The sequence below is a fragment of the Chrysemys picta genome, chromosome 10, assembly GCF_011386835.1.
Source record: "Chrysemys picta bellii isolate R12L10 chromosome 10, ASM1138683v2, whole genome shotgun sequence".
In the NCBI taxonomy this organism is placed as follows: domain Eukaryota; kingdom Metazoa; phylum Chordata; order Testudines; family Emydidae; genus Chrysemys; species Chrysemys picta.
Window position 1 is genome coordinate 38,371,266 of NC_088800.1, and position 18,953 is coordinate 38,390,218.

Below are 18,953 nucleotides of genomic sequence, written 5' to 3' on the forward strand. Positions count from 1 at the left end.
TGGGGCGGGGCTGAGGGCGGGGCAGGGGCGGGTCCGGGTCCCCATGGAGTGTCCTCCTTTTTAAAAACTAAAAGATGGTAACCCTATCTCAGTCCTCTGGTGCAGGGAACACATCATGGGTGCTTCAGGGGCATGACCAAAGTGCACTGCCCTACAGTCATTCTCTGCTTCCTTCGGCCCATAGGGGACATTGGCAAGTAGTGTGTAAGTTAGAGCAGCCTCAAGGCTGCTCTAACTTACTGCAGTGGAGGGGCTATGTGGGTGTGACATACCGGGGCACAATCCAGACTAATGAGTAGTTGTGTCACCCGTGCCCTGTAACCTGGGGTGCCCTTTTACACTGCCTTGCTGCTGTAGCCTCTAACCTGGACTGTTCACAAACAACCTCCAGAATGTAAGTCAATCCCAGCTATGTCTGTGTGTGCTGCAGCCACCCAGCCACACCTTGGCTCTCACCAGCCTTTGTTATGCTGCAGGATGACCCCAGCACCACCCCCATCCCAGATCTTCTCCCAGAATGTATGTTCTGCAGGGCCTAGCCCTCTCCTGGACAGTACAAATATATTATGTTTGTTATTCCTCTAATGGAATAAAGTTTTTATTTTAAATGATACCTTACAAGGCATACTTTGTACAAAGATATTACAATAGTGTGTAGGGTGTGAATACAGGGATATATTCTGTCATGGCAGGGTCTTGCACAACCCTAGATTATAAGGAGTGCCAAGGGGATTTAAAGTTAATGCTGGCCCTGTGACAGGGTGGGGGAGACCCTGTTCAGTGCAGGGTGAGTTCACCCCATCCTTCAAGCTGCCCTTGGTCTCCAGGCTGTGATACCTAAAGGCAGGAGTCCTTAGAAATGCCCTGATCTGCAGAAAGTTGCCCTCCAGTCCAGGGGCTGGAGCCAATAGGGTCACCTTCTGGGCACGGCTGTATGGCCTAGCAACCAGAATCAATAAAGTTGCCCTCCAAGCGGGGCTGTATGGTCAAGCGGCCACTTGGGGGGGGGGGGTCCTCCCTGCTCCACTGGGTCCCAGCCCCCTGGGCTATTTCCCACCTTGTCACTCCAGTCTGTGATCTGTGCATCTTCAGGGTCTCTGGTTCTTCAGCCGGTGCAACTCCCTGTAGCTCGGACCTCCTTGGGGTGTTCACAGATAGCTGAGTGTCCGTGTGGGTCTCGGTGCCTCTGGCTTCCAGCCGTGGTCCAGGGCTCCAGTGGTTTCTGAGCTCCAGTGGTTCCTGGGCAGGAGCCAGCAAGGAGCATCCTTCCTCTCCGGCAGTCAGCCCAGACCAGTGGTTCTCAAACTTTTGTACTGGTGACCCCTTTCACACAGCAAGCTTCTGAGTGCAACCCCCCCCTTATAAATTAAAAACACATTTTTACATATTTAACACCATTATAAATGTTGGAGGCAAAGCAGGGTTTGGGGTGGACGCTGACAGCTCGCAGACCCCCCTGTAATAGCCTTGTGACCCCTTGAGGGGTCCCGATCCCCAGTTTGAGAACCCCTGGCCCAGACTGAGTCGGGCTGCCCCTCTTATACTACTGCTACACCTGGAGCATGCCCGATAGGGATGTGGGGGCGTGGCTTCCTCTACCCACAGTGAAGAGTTATCTCTTCCCCGTCCAGTGCAGGGTGAGTTCACCCCATCACAGGCCTTCCCCAAGCGGAGAAATACGTTAACCGAGAATCAGGCCCTCAAAGTCCCACTGCTCCTTGACTTACTGTTGATCAGAGATGGATTTGCATTTAAGCATCTGGTTTTAAATTTGGTCAATTTGAATTACCCAGGAGGCTGGTGCAAAGAGTAGGAGTGGTCTCAGCTGATCCTGGCACAGTAGAATCTTTTTAATTGGCTAGCCTAGGTAGACCCTATTTTTAGGGAAGAAAACTGGAAGCTCTCTCACATCACTATGGAGCATAGCTGGTAGGAGGGGTGTAGAAAGCTGGTGGGATAATTTGGGCCTCTAACAATACCTTATTCTAGGAGGGCCAGGGAAAGGATTAGCAGCTGGGAGGAAGAGGGAGATGAATTTGGGGTGGGGGAGGGGCTTGTTCTAGGGAGTGTGGCATCTGAGTGTGGGGAAGGGCACATGGCACTGGGAGCACATGCAGGGTTTGGCAATCCACTAGCAGAGGAGGGCGTGTCTGAGGGAGCTGGGCAGTGTGGGAGGGTTTAACAGATGGAAGGGGGAAGGAAGAAATGGTTCATAACAAGCTGTCTAACAAAACGGGCGGCTCTGCTAATCCCTAATTAGCTTTTCTGCCAGCCAAGGTGCCCCCAGCTATTCCTCCCAACTGACCAGGCATCTCCCCTCCCTTGGAGGTAAGCTGGGAAGGAAAATTAATTGGGATTGTGCACATGATGTATCAAAGAGAGGCTGGAGGGCTTTTCCCAGCTTGGTCTTTATCTTAACAATTCCGGTGCTGCCTAACCTGGGAGGCCAGGATGAATGGAGAGCCAGCAAAGTGGTGACATCCCAAGTGTCAAGATAGTGAAAGGTGAGTAACTGAGAGGGGAAGGGAGAGCTAGTCCCAGCACTTCCTTTTGTATTTAATGCACCTATTTAACTTCAATGACTGATTAGCCAGTTTGGGTAAGCTAAGCCTCTGGTTCAAGATTCAACACTTTTGCCCTTTCCATTAAAGTATCAGCACTCGCAATAAGACCTCCAGCAAAACCAGGGGAGTCCAGATGGGGCAGTCCTGATTTTCTAAGACATAAACAATAGGAGCGGGGGAAAGCCGGCTTTCAGGTGCACACGCCTTTCAGGCCTTCTTTATCCGTCATAAAGAAGCAAAAAACAGGCCCAAATCCAATAAAAATAAATCCTTTGTAGGTCCCATTTACAGAAACTTGTGGCCCAGCTGCTGCCTCTATGGTGCGGCTGGGTGGCACACTGTCAGCCTCCAATGGAATTGTGTGTGCCTCGGAGTAGCATACAAGGCAGTAAGTCATTGGAAAGGCTGGCGCATCTCAGTCACACAACTACAGTGTCCCAGGATTTGCAGTATCCCACGTGGCACTACATGCTCTTTAAGGATCTATCTCTAAGGAGATACTGTTGCCCAGCACCATACTATCTGAGCACCTTCCGTGTAAAATCAATCAGCAATAGCGAAGTCCCTAGTGGATTTCTTTGAGTCTCTGACTCCTTTCCCCTTTTAGAATAAACACAGTGCTTACTTACTTGGTTGGTTTCAGGGTTTTTCTGGCTCAGTTCTTGTGTTGATGGGGTGTCGATGTTGTGAGTGTTGTTCTTACTGTGGTGGTAGGTTTATAGATTCATAGACTCCAAGGCCAGATGGGACCACTGTGATTTAGTCTGACCTCCTGTCTCACACAGGCCAGAGAATTTCTCCAAAATAATTCCTACAGCATGTCTTTTAGAAAAACATCCACGTGGCATAGCCTCCTTGTTAACCATTGCACTGTGTGTCTCCAAACTAGCTGCTTGCATTTTTGTTGTTGTTTGTTTTACCCTTGCAAATAAATAGCCAGTGCAAAACTCAGGCATTATGGCTAACTATGAGTCCAACCGGCTGACTTTTGCCTGCAATACCAGTCATCATTAACTACTGCAAATCATTGCAGGTGCAAAAAATTCACACACATTTTTAAGAGGGCAAGTTCAGCCCTATTACCTTAGAATTCCTCGGCACTGCTCCACTCAGACTTCCATCAGAGGGAGACAGGCACGTGGTGAACTACTCGCCCCAACACAGAGACAACTCATGGCCTAGAATGTGGAGGGGGAAGGAAGGAGGCAGGAGGTAGTTGGCTGGCTGATCACTTACCTATCTCATTACACTAAAACCAGGTCAAGCTCCTAGTTTAACTGTCTGGGTCCCTGGCACAGCCCCATAAAACTAGATCTGGTCACCCCGAGGTGATGAAAATATAAAAATTTCAAGTGAGCAACTGTCCTGACTATCCAAGATCATAACAGTAATTAGAGCTGAACAAGTAATTCTTAACTAACCAGTTAGAAGAGGATTTGCAAAGGCAAAAAAGGGAGTTTCTATTTGTGTTGTTGAAAAATTTCCCCCCTGGCTTGATTAATTTTGCCTTTTTCCTGTACGTGGAACACTTGAAAAAGTCACAGGTCTGGTCTACACTTAAAACTTATCCTGTCATAACTATATTAATCAGGGATGTAAAAAAATACTCCCCCACAGAGATAGTTATGCCAACAAAACCCTCAGTGGAGACGCATCTATGCTGCAGAAGGAGACTGCGAATGGTGTGCGGAGAGGTAGTGTTGCTACACTGGCAGAAAAATTCCTTTGATTGGTGTACACTGTGTCTACACTAGGAGGCTATGCCGGCAAAGGCTCTGTAGGGTAGACGTGGCCACAAATGTCTTAAATGTACTTGCTGTGCAAAATTATTCAATTCATTTTGTTTGCTGAGTTACTTGCTATTTAAATTTCTGATGCATTGCCTTGGAGCAATTGGTCACATTAGTCACATGGTCATGTTTCTGTTCTCTGATTGAATTCAACTCTTCTGATCTGCAAACGCTTGCAGAAAGTCATTCGTACTTTTTCTTTTAGTGACTGTTTGAACATACGATCTTGAGACAGAGTTTCCGTGAGTGCTTGTGCTGATAAATCTTGATTATATACCCTATTATTAATATCATATGTCGTTCTCAGGAGCCCTACTCAGGGACCAAGACCAACTGCACTAGATGCTGTACAAACACAGAATAAAGAGATGGTCTCTGCCCCAATTGCTTACAATCGAGGTAATGTTTGAACAAAGCAAACCCCAAAAGGTATGAAAATGTCTGCAGCTATTGGATACAAACTTTGGCCCTGATCTTGCAACAAACTCCATGTGGTCTACCTCTGCAAAATTTACTGCAGGATCCAGACCACTGAGTTTTGTCTGTATACACACAGCTCTAATAATAATTCATTAGCACAGATGTGCTTCTCATCTTCAAAGCACTTTAACTGGTAATTCATTAACACTCCCTACAGCAGGGGTTCTCAAACTGGGGGTCGTGACCCCTCAGGGGGTCACAAGGTTATTACTTGGGGGGGTTGCGAGCTGTCAGCCTCCATCCCAAACCCCGCTTCACCTCCAGCATTTATAATTGTGTTAAATATAAAAACTATGTTTTTAATTTATCAGAGGGGTCGCACTCCTAGGCTTTCTGTGTGAAAGGGGTCGCCAATACAAAAGTTTGAGAACCCCTGCCCTACACCCTTGTGAGATAGTAAGAATTATTGTCCGATGTTACAGATGGAGAAACTGAATTAGTTTCAGACATTAGTGCCACGTTCCTTGTGTCAGAACCTGGGCTTTAGAAGTCAGATGTCCTGGCTGTGTTTCAAAGCAGCACATTGTGCTGAGAGAGATTCCCTTTTATTATCTCACTTTACAAACAAGGAATGTTCCAAAACATAAAAAAAAACCAGAGCAGGAGAACAATATGAAATGAACAAACAACTGGCTAAGGATAGATTCACATTAGCAGTTGCTAACTCACACGTGTCAACTAGTTTACAGGTACCACCAGGTATGCCACTTAAGGGCTTCATCCTGTAAGGTGCTGAACTCCTGGAGGTGCCAAGCACCCTCAATTCCCATTGAAATAAATGGGATCTAAGAGTACTCAGCATCACACAGGATCAAGCCCTAAGTGAACTACAGACCCATTTACACTTAGATCGTTGCTACCCATTTTTCTACACCAGTGGAACCCATAGTGTAAGTGCAAACTTTGACTGGACACTGACCGGTCTGGAGATTTGCTTGTTTTTCACCACTAATGTGCCTGATCTAAACTTGCAGTTACTGGTGGTGGCATAGGTGCAGAAAACCAGGTTGCAGTTTTGTAATGGGTCAGGCAGGTCACTTACCCATTGCTTAGAGCCATTGAAATGTACTTGAATCTCTATTAGGAATCGTCCTACCTGAGTAGACCTGCTGTTTATCAGTGAATGGTGATGTGGCTTCAACCGCATAGGTGAGCTGTCACATTAGGATTATGGTAGATGATCTTTCTCATTCAATGTAAATACTTGTATGCAGTGTTGTTGTAGCCATGTCAGTCCCAGAATGTTAGAAAGACAAGGTGGGTGAGGTAATATCTTTTGGTGAACCAACTTCTGGGGGTGAGAGAGACACCCTTTCAAGCTTCCAAATCTTGGTCTTTCTCACCAACAGATGTTGGTCTAATAAAAGATATTACTATGGCTGTCGATTAATCGCAGTTAACTCACGTGATTAACTCAAATTCACTACAATTAAAAAATTAATTGCGGTTAATCGCACTGTTAAACAATAGAATACCAATTGAAATGTATTAAATATTTTGGATGTTTTTCTACATTTTCGAATATATTGATTTCTATTACAACACAGAATCCAAAGTGTACAATGCTCACTTTATATTATTTTTTATTACAAATATTTTCACTGTAAAAATGATAAACAAAAAAAATAGTATTTTTCAATTCACCTCATACAAGTACTGTAATGAAATCTCTATCGTGAAAGTGTAACTTATAAATGTAGATTTTTTTTTTGGTTACATAACTGCACTCTAAAACAAAACAGTGTAAAACTTTAGAGCCTACAAGTCCATTCAGTCCTACTTCTTGTTCAGCCAATCGCTAAGACAATCAAGTTTGTGTACATTTACAGGAGATACTGCTGCCTGCTTCTTATTTACAATGTCACCTGAAAGTGAGAACAGGAGTTTGCCTGGCACTTTTGTAGCCGGCGTTGCAAGGTATTTACATGCCAGATATGCTAAACATTCATATGCCCCTTCATGCTTCGGCCACCATTCCAGAGGACATGCTTCCATGCTGATGATGGTCGTTAAAAAAACAATGTGTTAATTAAATTTGTGACTGAACTCCTTGGGGGAGAATTGTATGTCCCCTGCTCTGTTTTATCTGCATCCTGTCATACATTTCATGTTATAGCAGTCTCGGATGATGACCCAGCACATGTTGTTTGATTTACGAACACTGTCACTGCAGATTTTGACAAAATGCGAAGAAGGTACCAATGTGAGATTTCTAAAAATAGCTACAGCACTCGACCCAAGGTTTAAGAATCCGAAGTGCCATCCAAAATCTGAGAGGGACGAGGTGTGGAGCATGCTTTCAGAAGTCTTAAAAGAACAACACTCCAATGCGGAAACTACAGAACCCGAACCACCAAAAAAGAAAATCAACCTTCTGCTGGTGGCATCTGACTCAGATGATGAAAATGAATATGCATCGGTCCACTCTGCTTTGGATTGTTATCAAGCAGAATCCATCATCAGCATGGATGCATATCCTTTGGAATGGTGGTTGAAGCATGAAGGGACATATGAATCTTTCGCACATCTAGCACGTAAATATCTTGCGACGCCAGTTACAAAAGTGCCCCGCGAATGCCTGTTCTCACTTTCAGGTGACATTGTAAGCAAGAAGCAGGGTGCATTATCTTCTGCAAATGAAATCAAACTTGTTTGTCTGAGTGATTGGCTGGACTAGGACTCTAAAGTTTTACATTGTTTTATTTTTTAATACAGTTATTTTTTTGTATGTAATTTGACATTTGTAATTTCAACTTTCATGATAAAGAGACTGCACTACAGTACTTGTATGAGATGAATTGAAAATACTATTTCTTTTGTTTTCTACAGTGCAAATATTTGTAATCAAAAATAAATATAAAGTGAGCACTGTACACTTTGTAGTCTGTGTTGTAATTGAAATCAATATATTTGAAAATGTAGAAAACATCCAAAATATTTAAATAAATGGTATTCTATTATTGTTTAACAGTGTGATTAATTGCGCTAATTCAATCCCACCCAGATTTTCCCTTAGATTATAAGAACAGAGCATCAGGTCCCAGGATCCAAGTGTCTACTGGTGTTCAGGGCCAGTCGTATGTCATTGTTTCCCTGTTCTCCCCCCATCTGCCTGTATCCATCTGTTGTCTCTTGTCTTATATACGGATTGTAAGGTCTTTGGGGCAGGGCCCATCTTTTTGTTCTGGGTTTGTACAGCACTTAGCACAATGGGGTCATGGTCTATGACTAGGGCTGCTAGGTGCTACAATAATACAAAAAATAAGAATTCCTACACATTTACATACAATAGTGGGGAGTGATCCTGCCTGGCACTCGCCCCTTCTCTAAATGACTCCTACTGCTCTTTCAAAAGAGGTTCCTGTGCTCTCGGTCCACCCGACAAGGGTCTTGCCCTTCTCGCCCATTAGATGTTCTCTGTTTGATAAAGTGTGTGTGGCTGGTATAACAGCTTAAAGTAGAGGACTGAGACTCAGGAGATCAGTTCTACTCCCCAGTCTACCACAGCCCTCAGGCAAATTACTTAATCTCTGTGCCTCAGTTTTCCTGCCTATACTATGGGGGTAATACCTACCTCCCAGACCTGTTGCAAGGGTTAATCTTGCATGTTTGTAAACTGTCCTGAGATCCTTAGAGAGAAGACGCTATACAAGCAGAATGATGGTGCTACAGGAGTTAATGGTTGGATGGAAGCTGCCAGGACAAGGTACAGTGTTTATTATTATTATTATTAGAAAAGAATCACTTACGGTGCTGCTGCTGTGTTCCCTGCCCTGGAGTTGGGCTGCCAAGGGGGGCATCTTAGCACAACCGCATCGCTCCCATGGCCCTAGGACTGGCTCTGTGGCGTTCAGCACAACTTTGCTTTTGTGCTCCTAACACTGTAACAGGTAGGTTCAGAAAGTGCTTCAAGTGCAGCTAGACAGATGGAAACCGAAGCTAACGCAAGCCCTAGCCTGTGAGAGCTCACTTCAGTCCCCGACGTGCAGGCGTGAGTTTGATGTACATAAATGGCTGATCAGCAGCCTAACTCCACTTTTGCACAAAGCCCTGCCCTGCGTGTTTTGGGGAAGAGGGGAGGGCGTGTCCTGGGTTGCAGGTTTGGATCCAGCCTTCCCTCCTCTGATGGGTGGGATTGAAGTGACGAGTTTCAGCTAGAGGCCAATCCCGTTTGGGGGGCGTTCCCATCCATTCAGGACTCCTCGCCTGGGCTTTGAGGGTATGTAACAGCTGCTTTCAATTTAGTCCCCAATATTTTGGGCGTTTGGGGGAGGGGGGGGGTTTAAGGTCACCCGTCTCAAATCGGGCCAGAACCAGGAGAGAAAGGGGGTGGTAGGCGGAGCTGCTGTTAATCAGGGACTGAGCAGTCGGATCCGTTGAGGAAGAGGGGAGAAATTAAAAGCAGTTTTTCCCTGGGTTTTGCTTTACCCTCGCTCTCCCTCCCCGTCCCTGCACGGAGATCTGAGGAAGACCAGGCATTTGGCCAGGTGATATGCGTGCTGGTGGTGTTTGTTTAACATCGCGCTGGGATCCATGCAGTTTGGGGGAGAGGAGGAGGAGCAGGGACACTTCACTTCCCCCGCCCCTTATTTTGCTTGGCAAAAACAAAGCTGCGCTGCGGGTCAAGGTCCCGAGAGGAGGTTTAGGAGTTTATTGAGTAGATTTTGGGGTGCGGGGGTGGCTTTTGCAGCTCGGCTCGGTGCAGGGCTTTGCAGGCGTTGCCGGAGCGTAGATCTAGTTTACAAATCCCAAGGCCGGATGTCTTACTAGCAGAGAGGGCGGAATCGGAACCCGTAGATTTGTGCTTCTTTACGTGAAACTTGTTGGGGGGAGGCGTGTGAATGGATCTGCCAAGAGGCAGCTGCCAGCAGGGGGGCGCGGACTGCAGCTCTAGTTTCCTCTCTCTCTCCCTAAACCGGCAGCTGTGTGATTGTTATTTTTAAATTCACACCAAAACAATCCTCGCCGGAGCCCCGTTGAATGGAGCGGGGCCTCTAGCAGCCGCCGTCGCGTTCCATTTCCGAACGCAAAGTAGCCAGGCACCGGTGAACATTCCAGCGCCGAACCCCTGTTGACGCGCGAACGTTCTGTTACCGAACGCTTGCTACCTGCCGTGCACTGAGCCCACTTTGCGACCCAAACCGGAGCAGCCGCCTTCCTCCTGCTCTCGATCCACCGAGCTCTCATCTCCCAACTGCTTGAACCTGATTCCCTTTGCAAACATGGAGTTGCATCTCTAGTCTCCACCCCGCCTCCTATGCCGGTGGGAGGGAAAGATGGACAGCCCCGGGGTTGGGCTACCCCCGCTGGTCCCTTTTCTCCCGCAAGCCGGTGGTCCTTGCAGCTTTCTTGCAGAGCGGCTCAAAATAGTTTAAAGACGCAAAGGAACTGTGAAGGTCGGGGACCGGGGGGTCGAGTTGGCATGGTACTGAGCCGGGGAAAGGAAACACTGCAGAGGGGGCGTCCATCATTTGCTGGAGCCAGAGACTAGGGTTTAGGGTGTTGGACTGAGCTGCATGGAGTTAGCTACCGTGACGGGCTGGCCCTCTCCCTGCTGGACTCGCTGCCCGGGGGACGAAAGGGGCTTCCTTGCGCTCGTTTGAACGCTAGCAAAGTGAGGCCGCGCACCGCGAGCAAGGCTGGGTTTTGGGAGGGAGCGGGAGCAGCGGGCTGGAAAGCGAAGGAGGGTTCACGTTACAATTTACAAGGCGTGGATTCGGGGAGGGCGGAAGGGATTCTGCCTCTCCTCTCTCCAGCCTAGAGGAGACCCCACCGGGGGAATCCACTCCAGAATCCTGCCAGCCTGAGTTGCTTTCCCCCTTTCGTGCTGGAGGGATACTGCTGTTTGCAACCTCCGCTATGGAAGCAGCGTAACCTGCCCGTAGTGCCTACTGCATGAGGCTGACTGAGTGAATACGCAGTACACACACTCACAGTCCTCCCCCCGCCCCCTTCCTCGCTATGTAGTCATAGGGCGGGATTAGCCCTTCTTCTTGGGTAGAAGAATTAGCCCCACCTCTTGTGCTTTATTGGCTAGGGTTTCCAAATCGCCCCGCCTATCAGAAGACCTGACTGTATTTCAGGTTGGTCTCCCGCCCCAAATGGTAAAGGACTCTCTAATTCCGTCGGGAAGACGGAGGAGAGAAGTTTTCCTCTCCTTGGAGCTGATTGGTAGAAATGAAAGCATTGATCCACCCCCTTCTGCCTCCAAGGGAGGGAGAATGGGGGAGCGGGAGAAGGCAGGTCTGCTGTCTTCCCCCATCGTCCCCCCCACACGTGTAATAGATCCGCCCCACGTGGGGCGCAGCCATCCCGGAAGTGAAGCTGCGCGGTCAATGCTGGGTGGGACTTAGGGACAAAAGGATTCGCCCAGAGATCAGTCAGATCTTTCCGGCAAAGGGCTAGAGAGAGGCAATCCCCCCACCCCCGACAAGCCCTCCCACTGGGACAGCGGACCACCTGCTAGGGTGCCTCTTTTGTAATAAAATCCCTCCCCCCCCCGCCACCGGGCAAAGGCAGGGGTGACTGCTTAGGACATTTTCGGAGGGAGCTCTCTCTCGCACCGCTTTAGAGTCACAGGCCAGCCCCCTTCTCTTCCAGCTTCCGGGGAAGGAGAGGAGGCGGGAGAGTCATCCTAGCTTTGCTCTCTGGGCTTATATTGCTTGGCAGCAAAAGCACTTGGCGGCCCTGTTTCCTCCCCCGTGTCGCAAGTTTTTTTGTTTGTTTTGTTGTTGTTGTTGTGTTGTGTTTTGTTTTTTTTGAGCGGGAGACAGCAGAAATCCAGCCTTGGTTCACTCCGGAGATTTAACTCGGAGACTGCACGGAATCTACCTGGCTGGATACCTGCAATACTACAGCTCACCCGCTTGTGGGTCTCTTCCCCCCCCCCCGCCCCCCCCCCGGCCGCATAGTACGCCCATGAGGTGAAAAAAATAGGTTAAGAGCGAGGAGCAACATACATCGAGCTTGGTTTGGGTTTTTTTTTTGACGGGGGGGTTGGTAATGAGAGAAACTCCCCCACCTTTTCCCAATTTCTTTTCGCTCCTTCCAAGTCCAGCCTGGCGCCAGAACGTTTGGACTGCCCCGTGGAGCCATATTTTTACTTTTCCCCTTCTCTGAGATCTATCCTGAAGGTAAAGAGTGTGGCCCAAAGTTTGGCACACCGGCCCCAGCCCTCCTCAGGCCAGCGTATGGGAAAGAGGATGGCTTTCTCCAAATATTTTGTCAATGTGCCCCCCCCCCCCCCCTTCGTGTCTTGACCGCGTACCAGCTCCTCCCTTGCTGTGATTCCCCCCCAGTCCCTGGATAAATGAACCTCTGTCACAAGCAGACTGCTGGGTTGATTTCAGTTTAGGGGTCTGTAAAGCTCTTTGGCTGTGGATCGTACGATGTATCTGCCCTCCGGTTAGCTACAAATCCTGTACTGTGTAGTCAGCGAGGAGCACAGAGAGAGGGAGCTCTGCGTGCGTGTTGTTTGTCTACTACCATGTGCTTCTATGTCCTGAAACGTGGAAATTGTGTGTAATCTGCAGTACAGTACGTGGATTTTCCCTTAAACCCTGTTTTACCCTAGTGATGTCGTGCTTTGCTTTACAGTAGGGGTGGAGCCTTAACCGTTCGTATGCTTTCAGGGACAGAGTTAACACGTAGAAAAAGGGGGTACCAGGTTATTCCAGGCACTAAGGGGGCAAGGCAAAGGAGTAAATCACCCCAGTTTTTTGGTACGAGTGACTCGCTCGGAATGGTGAGACAGTCCAATGCAGAGAAATCGATTCCTTCCCTCACTGCTTTTACTAGCCTCAGACTCCTAAAAAGATGTGAAGCCTCATTGAAGTCTCTCTCTTAATTCAGAACTACAAGTTCAGTCATGTTGGAAGATATTTTAAAACTAAAGCCTGCACGTCTGCTCCAAAGCTGCTGCGAGCTAGCTGGAGGCGTGTCTGCTGGAGGAAGCTAAAGAGGGTTTAATAGTAGCTCTCACTGTTTGTGAGTGTGTGCACATGCACTAAAGAGAACGTGTGAGCGAGGGGTGCTGGCACTTGAGGATTTCTGAGCTGGCTGGGCGACGCATAACCTGCTCACCTTTTTATTTTAATTACAATCATGCCTCGACATATGAATCAGAAAGTCGCTTGTTTGAAACTGCAGCAACAGGCAGCATCCTGCCACCCAGTACTATAATTAGCAGGGTTATAAGTGGAAGGTGAGGGACAATCTCCCAAGTGATCCAGATATAATCCCTTTTTACACCAGGGGAGAGAAAGGAGTTGTGTGGGCAACACACAGCAGAGGTATAGAACCAAATCTTTAAAATAGCATCATCCATATGTTTAAGACCTGTGTGCTTCTTTGCCTTGGCTGTCCCATGCCTATTACAGTAGGCTCTTCTAGTCAGGGAGGTGTCTTTTCTCTGTGTACTCTTGACTGTATCTGAGGTACAAAATATACTTCCAAATAAAGTTTCTGGACAGTTTTAAGGCTTGGAATAGAAAGTGTGTGTAATGGTATTGGCCTTTGGGAGGTGGGAGGCAATAAGAATACAGTTTCATTAGGGTACCACCAGAAGGTGTCTTTCATTTGTTGTCTGCATGGTGACAGTTATTAAATGCCAATAATTCATTGTGATTTACACTGCTAGGGATTTATTTTGACCATCCTCCTCTCCTTTGGATACATTGGGCTTGTATTGAATGGATACACTGTGTCACTGACTTCTGTAGGAAGGAAGTATTGAGGATGAGAACTGTACATGTTCCTGGCGTGGAGAAGCCTCTAGGGCAGTTGGTCAGTGCTCCAGAAGTCAGCAGTGATGGAAATACATTAATTCCAGTGTGGAATTAATAAAGCAAAGTCACTGTGGTGGCTAAAAGTGATCTAAGACTTGGATTTCCATCTCAGTTATTTAGCGATGGGGTCATGCAACTTCAGAGTGCTATTTTATAAATAAATGCACGCTTTATTTTTTGTTGTTGTTTGTTTGTCTTATGGGCCTGTTTGTCCTTTGAGACAAACTTAATGCTTCCTCGCAGAAACTTTGAGGAAAAAGCTTTCAGACTAGAGGGAAAATGACAACTGTTTAATCCTATGGCAGCTTTTTCTTCCATGTGAGTGTAAAAACATACCTGAATTTTATATTGGAATAGAAATCTACCTTCCCCATCTGCTTCCGTATGGAGTAGCGCTGATCCAAAATGTGCTCAAATTGCTCAATAGGTGACCCGTAGTTCTTTGAGGCTGGGTTCTAAATCCAGGGTTCGTGGGTTAATGCGATGCGACCACCACGTACAGCTTTGGTGTTGTTTAAAAAAGGTGTTCTTAAATAGTGCCTGTTTTGGAGTATGGTTTCACTTGTTACTTCCTGTAAAGTTGCTGCAAGTTTCAAACAGGGTTGATAGGAGTAGAAGGAAACTAATTACCTTGCTTCCTCGAGGGCAGTATCCAAGAGGTTTCATCCCATTTTAAATTGTATGCAAGCGGAATAATACCTCACCGATAATCTTGAAGCTGGGTAGTATGATTGACCTCATGCAACTTGTTGCATTAATGCATTACTAGAGCGAGCGCATAGCTGCTGAAGTTTGGTGCCTGCGTCTATTAAACTGGGCTACTGGCCGTGCGGCTGAATCTTGTACCCATGCATGCATCGTGCGTTAACGATACTGGGCGTACCGCCGCTGTAGCGTGTAGAGTTGGACAGAACTGGCGCCCGTGCTACAGCAGCTTGTTGCACCCGTGCATTGTACAGTGTTAGTGCACGTGCTAGGGCCACCCTCTAAAGCAACATGGGTGCAAGTACAGGGCATGCAGTGAACCCAAGGGAGTAGCTGCTGCCCCCAGGATTGTGGGCGGATTTGCAGGGGCACGAATCTGGATCCACTTGCAGATGTAAACATTCCACAAAAGGGCTCCCTAGAGAGGGGCGGAGCTTCCTAGTGGCCGGGGGCGGAGCCTGAGATAGGGGGAGTCTAGGTTTGACCGACGTCCACCTAATCCAATCGTTGACCGGTTCCTGTAGGCGGCATTCAATGAGAGGGGAGTGGAGGAGGGATTGGGCGGGGCTTGTTTCCTATACGGACATTTTTCCTCGGTCCCCCCCTTCACATCCCCTTCCTGGGGGTTGTGTCCAATAGGGGCGGGAGATGGGGGTGGGTACTGCGCTGTGATTGGGAGAGGCGGTGAGTGGCAGGCAATGTACCCAATGGAAGCGCGGGGGTCTCCCCCCGGGCCGGGGAGGGGCGGGATTTCCCGGGGAACAGAGAAGCGGGCAGCGCTCGGCCGCCGCCGAGAGACGGTTACTCCATTTTACTCCCCCCCCTCACCGGAGCCGACCATCCCTCGTATCCGCCCAGGCCCAGCCGCCCCTCACCCTCTCCACTGCCCGAGCTGAGCAGCCGCCGCCCCCGCCGGGAGGAGGAGGAGGGGCCCGGGGACCCCCCCACCCCGCCCGGAGCAGCCGCCGGGGCCGGGGCGCCCTCCCACAGCCCGACACCGCCAGGGACCGTCCCTCTCGAGTAGCCGCCAGAGCCGGGGCGGGAGCAGCCGCCGCCGACCCCGCCAGTGGCGAGAGGAGGGGCCCGAGGGCCACCCCCGCGTGAGGAGAAGGGGCCCAGACAGCCACCGGCGGGGCGCGATCCCCCTGGGCACAGGGGCGGCTTTGAGGTGAGCGCCGAGGGGTCGGGCGGTGTGACAGTCCCGCCGGGCGCCGCGGGGGGCGGGTCACTCTTTTCCCTTCTCGCTCTCCGTATGGGGCGGGGACTCGCGCCGGTGGCCCGCGCGCTTCGGGCGCCACCGGGGGAGGGGAGCGAGAGCAGCCTCCCATGTTGCGTCTCCCCGGGGGTTCCCTACAGCGGACCCCCGCGTGCGCTGGACACATGCAGCCCCCCTCCCCGGGTGCAGAACGTACAGGGAGCCCCCTCCCCCGGCGAGCATAGCGCACAAGTAGCCACCTCCACCCTCCGTCCCGGTCGGGTCTTCCTGGGCTCTGGTTTAGTGGAGATGAGCTTCCCGAGCCCTTTCCTTCGCTTCGGATCGCTCGCATTGCACATGTAGCCGCCCCCTTGCCCAGGGAGTCGGTGCAGCGGACATGGGCCCGCCTCCCTTTCCGCGTCAAACTCCCTTCCCCTAAGAACTGAGTGCGTGGAGTGTATATGCCGTACTTCGAGAGCCCGCGGGCTGCATCGCACTCAGCCCACCCCTATCGTTCCCTTACCGGAGTTCATCCCCCGGTACCGAGTGCATTGCACACGGGCCCCGCCCCCGTCCCTGGGACACCCCCTTCCTTTCGGTACTGGATGCGTTCCACGCAGGCTCCTCCCTCTCCCCTTCTGCTCTCACCCCGGTGCTGGGAGGGTGGCACCCAGCCTCCTCCCCCGCGCCTGTCCGTCAATGCTGGCATTGCACACAGGCTCCGCCTCTGGGGACGCCGCCTTCCCCGTAGACCGCACACAGTTAGCTCCTCCCACTCCCCTTCTCCGTTCGTGCCGGTCCTGGGTGGATTGTACACAGCCTCCTCCCCTGTACTCTTCGCTTATGGGGGCGTTGCATTTCGGCTCCTACCCCGCTCCGATCCCTTACCGGAGACTCGCGGTCAGCGGGTCCATTACATACAGCACCCTTATTGGGAACCCGCTCCTTATGGTCAGTCAGTCTCAACTAGTTGCACGGAGCAGTATTGACCCATGCAGCGGTTGCGCTCGTCTAGCGGTTCGCCTCGGTTGTATCCCACACACTCCGGGGTAGCCGACTGGATTTGATTCCTGCAGCGAGGCAGCGGTGTTCGGAGGTCTCCTTCCTTAGCTCTTAGCAGGATGGGTAACTGGACGCTAAGCACTAGGTAACTGGCTGACGGAAGTAAGCTCGGTCAGCAAAGGCCAATGACTTGGGACAGCCTGTCTTCCACGTGCCCGTGATGTGTGCCTGGAGGGTGCCCAAAGCACATCCATACCTCCAGCCGAGTTAGAGCTGTGTTGTCCACTGGGGCTCCTGCAGGCTCACTCGGGTTATTTAAGGGCATCGGGGTGAAGTCGGGGCAGGGGTGTGTAGAGGGTTGTTTTGCATTTTTGAGAGAGAGGCGAAAGACTGTCCAGTGGTCCTTTATACTGCAAAATACCCGATCACGGGGGAGGGGCAACCAGTCACCTCGCATAGTATAGTATGGCTGGAGCTTCTGCATTAATCATCAGCCTCTTGTGCCTGTGTAGTCTGTCCTCAAATGCTCCATGCATGTGCAGAGCCAGCTAGGAGATAATCAGGCAGAGTGAGCATGCTGAACTGCAGAAGATGGGCATAGTTACTACAGAGTATTCCTGGGTTGTTGTAAAATATCCAGTGTGTAATACTTCAGTTTGGAGAATTTAAATCTCTTGTTAATGATGTACATTTCTATGGTAATCAGAAACCTCAGGTTTTTACAGATTAAAAAAAATACAGGCTGCCTTTTAGTACTTTACTCTCACTTGATTCCTCATTGTACACTGCATATTGTTTACAAATGCTAAGGAACAGGGAGCTAAACAAAACATGTTTGAGGTGTGGAAATAAACTGAACTGAGTTGTGTTAGTGAGGATGAGCAGCTGAAAATGATGACATCAATGGGGGTTTCTGCAGATTTTTCATAGAACTTAACTAAAATCTTCAGATTTCTTCCTTCAGCCCACCTTGTTCATCACCATATTAATAGTATAAAGTAGGGGTAGTCAATTATTTTTTTGTCAAGGTCCAGACTCTAGAGAAGAAAATAATAATAAAAAAAAAGTAAATAAAAAGATTTTGGGATCTGTTCAAAAGTGCCTGGTGGTCTGGATTTGTCCTGCAGTCCAGCAGTCCACCTATTGATTACCCCTAGTGTACAGTAACTGTTTCGAGTATTTCCTATAGAAGATATTATTTTAAAATCTAAAAACAATATTTTACATTGCCACAGTTCCTAACAATAAATATACCTGATTAGGTGCCTCTGTGTCTTATTCTGCTGCTCCTTTTTGATTTTAGACACAGCATCACTTATGAGTAACTGGCCTATTCTGCTTTCACTCTTTATACCCAGTCTGAAGGGACACGTAGATTTATTAGAATTTCCAGATTGCTTTTGAAAGAACTCCTATCGAATGACTGTTGCAGTTTCTAGCTAGAAATACTGCAACGCTACACATAAGAATCCTGTGCAGAATTAACAGAGGCATGTAGGAGTCTGAGAATTACTCTTATAGTATTCTGCTACTAGCATTAATTTTTTAAATATTTTAATCAAGAACTGGCATCCTTCTCTACATGTACACTCTTCAGTCTTTAAACTTATCAGTGGCCTTCACTGAGTGTTTTAGTTTCAATATCTTTGGTTTTTTTACCCCTTTGCTTACTTACATCAATAGAAACTGCATTAGGGTTTTACCTGGGGTTGTCGGTAACTGGGAATGGTATTCTCATAAACTGTGGAAGCATTAATATATTTTGTATTTGTCTTGTCAAATGCCAGATTCCTTCCTTGAATCTGGGCCAATGAAACACAGACTACAGAGTGGTTTTTTTTAATAGTATTGCCTATATAGATGTGACATCAGTACATGCACCAATATAAACTGGTATCTGCTTAAGATACGTCTGCTGTATCAGAGCAAGATATATTTTATTTGGACCACTGAAACTGTGTGTAAAACTGACAAATATTTGTTTAAATTGAAGCTGCTTGAGTGACCAATAGTGCCATGAGGAATGCGTGAGCTTTTTGATTACCAGCTTTTTCTGAAAAACTGCAATCCAGAACTAATGTTTAGTCTAAGTATATTAGATGAGTGGGATTTATTTCATAGAGCTGTGTTAGGCACAGTACCAACTGGAAGAGGTCAAAAATTATTTAATATAAATATAGGCTTACCTGTATTTAAATACAATTTTCAGCTATGGCTTGTTTAGTGTCTGCTATAAGTGAACAAACTTATTTAAAAGAACACTTTGTACAGTGAAGCTCCTTTGAATTAATATCTAGTTAAAGAATAGATGTCTAAGGTGGCCTTGTGGTGATGGTCTGTACTGCTGTGCCTGTGGCCCAGGACAGGTTTGATTTGGGGACTCTTCTTCTCTGTGCCAATTGCTTGAGCCAGTGATATGCATCAAGTATGC

At 48.4% G+C, this 18,953-nt stretch overlaps 1 protein-coding gene and 1 long non-coding RNA gene across 8 annotated transcripts in view; one reads left to right on the forward strand and one right to left on the reverse strand.

Annotated features, from left to right (window-relative positions):
• LOC122172383 (uncharacterized) overlaps nucleotides 1-8,810 on the reverse strand; it is a 33,411-nt gene extending 24,601 nt beyond the window's left edge. The window contains exon 1 of the long non-coding RNA XR_006172657.2: nucleotides 8,584-8,810. This is a non-coding gene — a long non-coding RNA (uncharacterized LOC122172383). The remainder of the gene's footprint in view (nucleotides 1-8,583) is intronic.
• Nucleotides 8,811-8,930: 120 nt separating this feature from the next.
• The window catches only part of SIN3A (SIN3 transcription regulator family member A), a 67,604-nt gene continuing 57,581 nt past the window's right edge, over nucleotides 8,931-18,953 (forward strand). For 2 of the 7 annotated variants that reach the window (XM_065559579.1, XM_065559580.1), the window contains exon 1: nucleotides 13,408-15,493. The gene's annotated coding sequence lies outside the window, so the exon portion shown is untranslated. Of the gene's footprint in view, nucleotides 9,054-13,401; nucleotides 15,494-18,953 lie in introns of those variants that run through there. The other 5 variants (XM_065559581.1, XM_065559582.1, XM_065559584.1 and 2 more) reach the window with 5 other exon arrangements.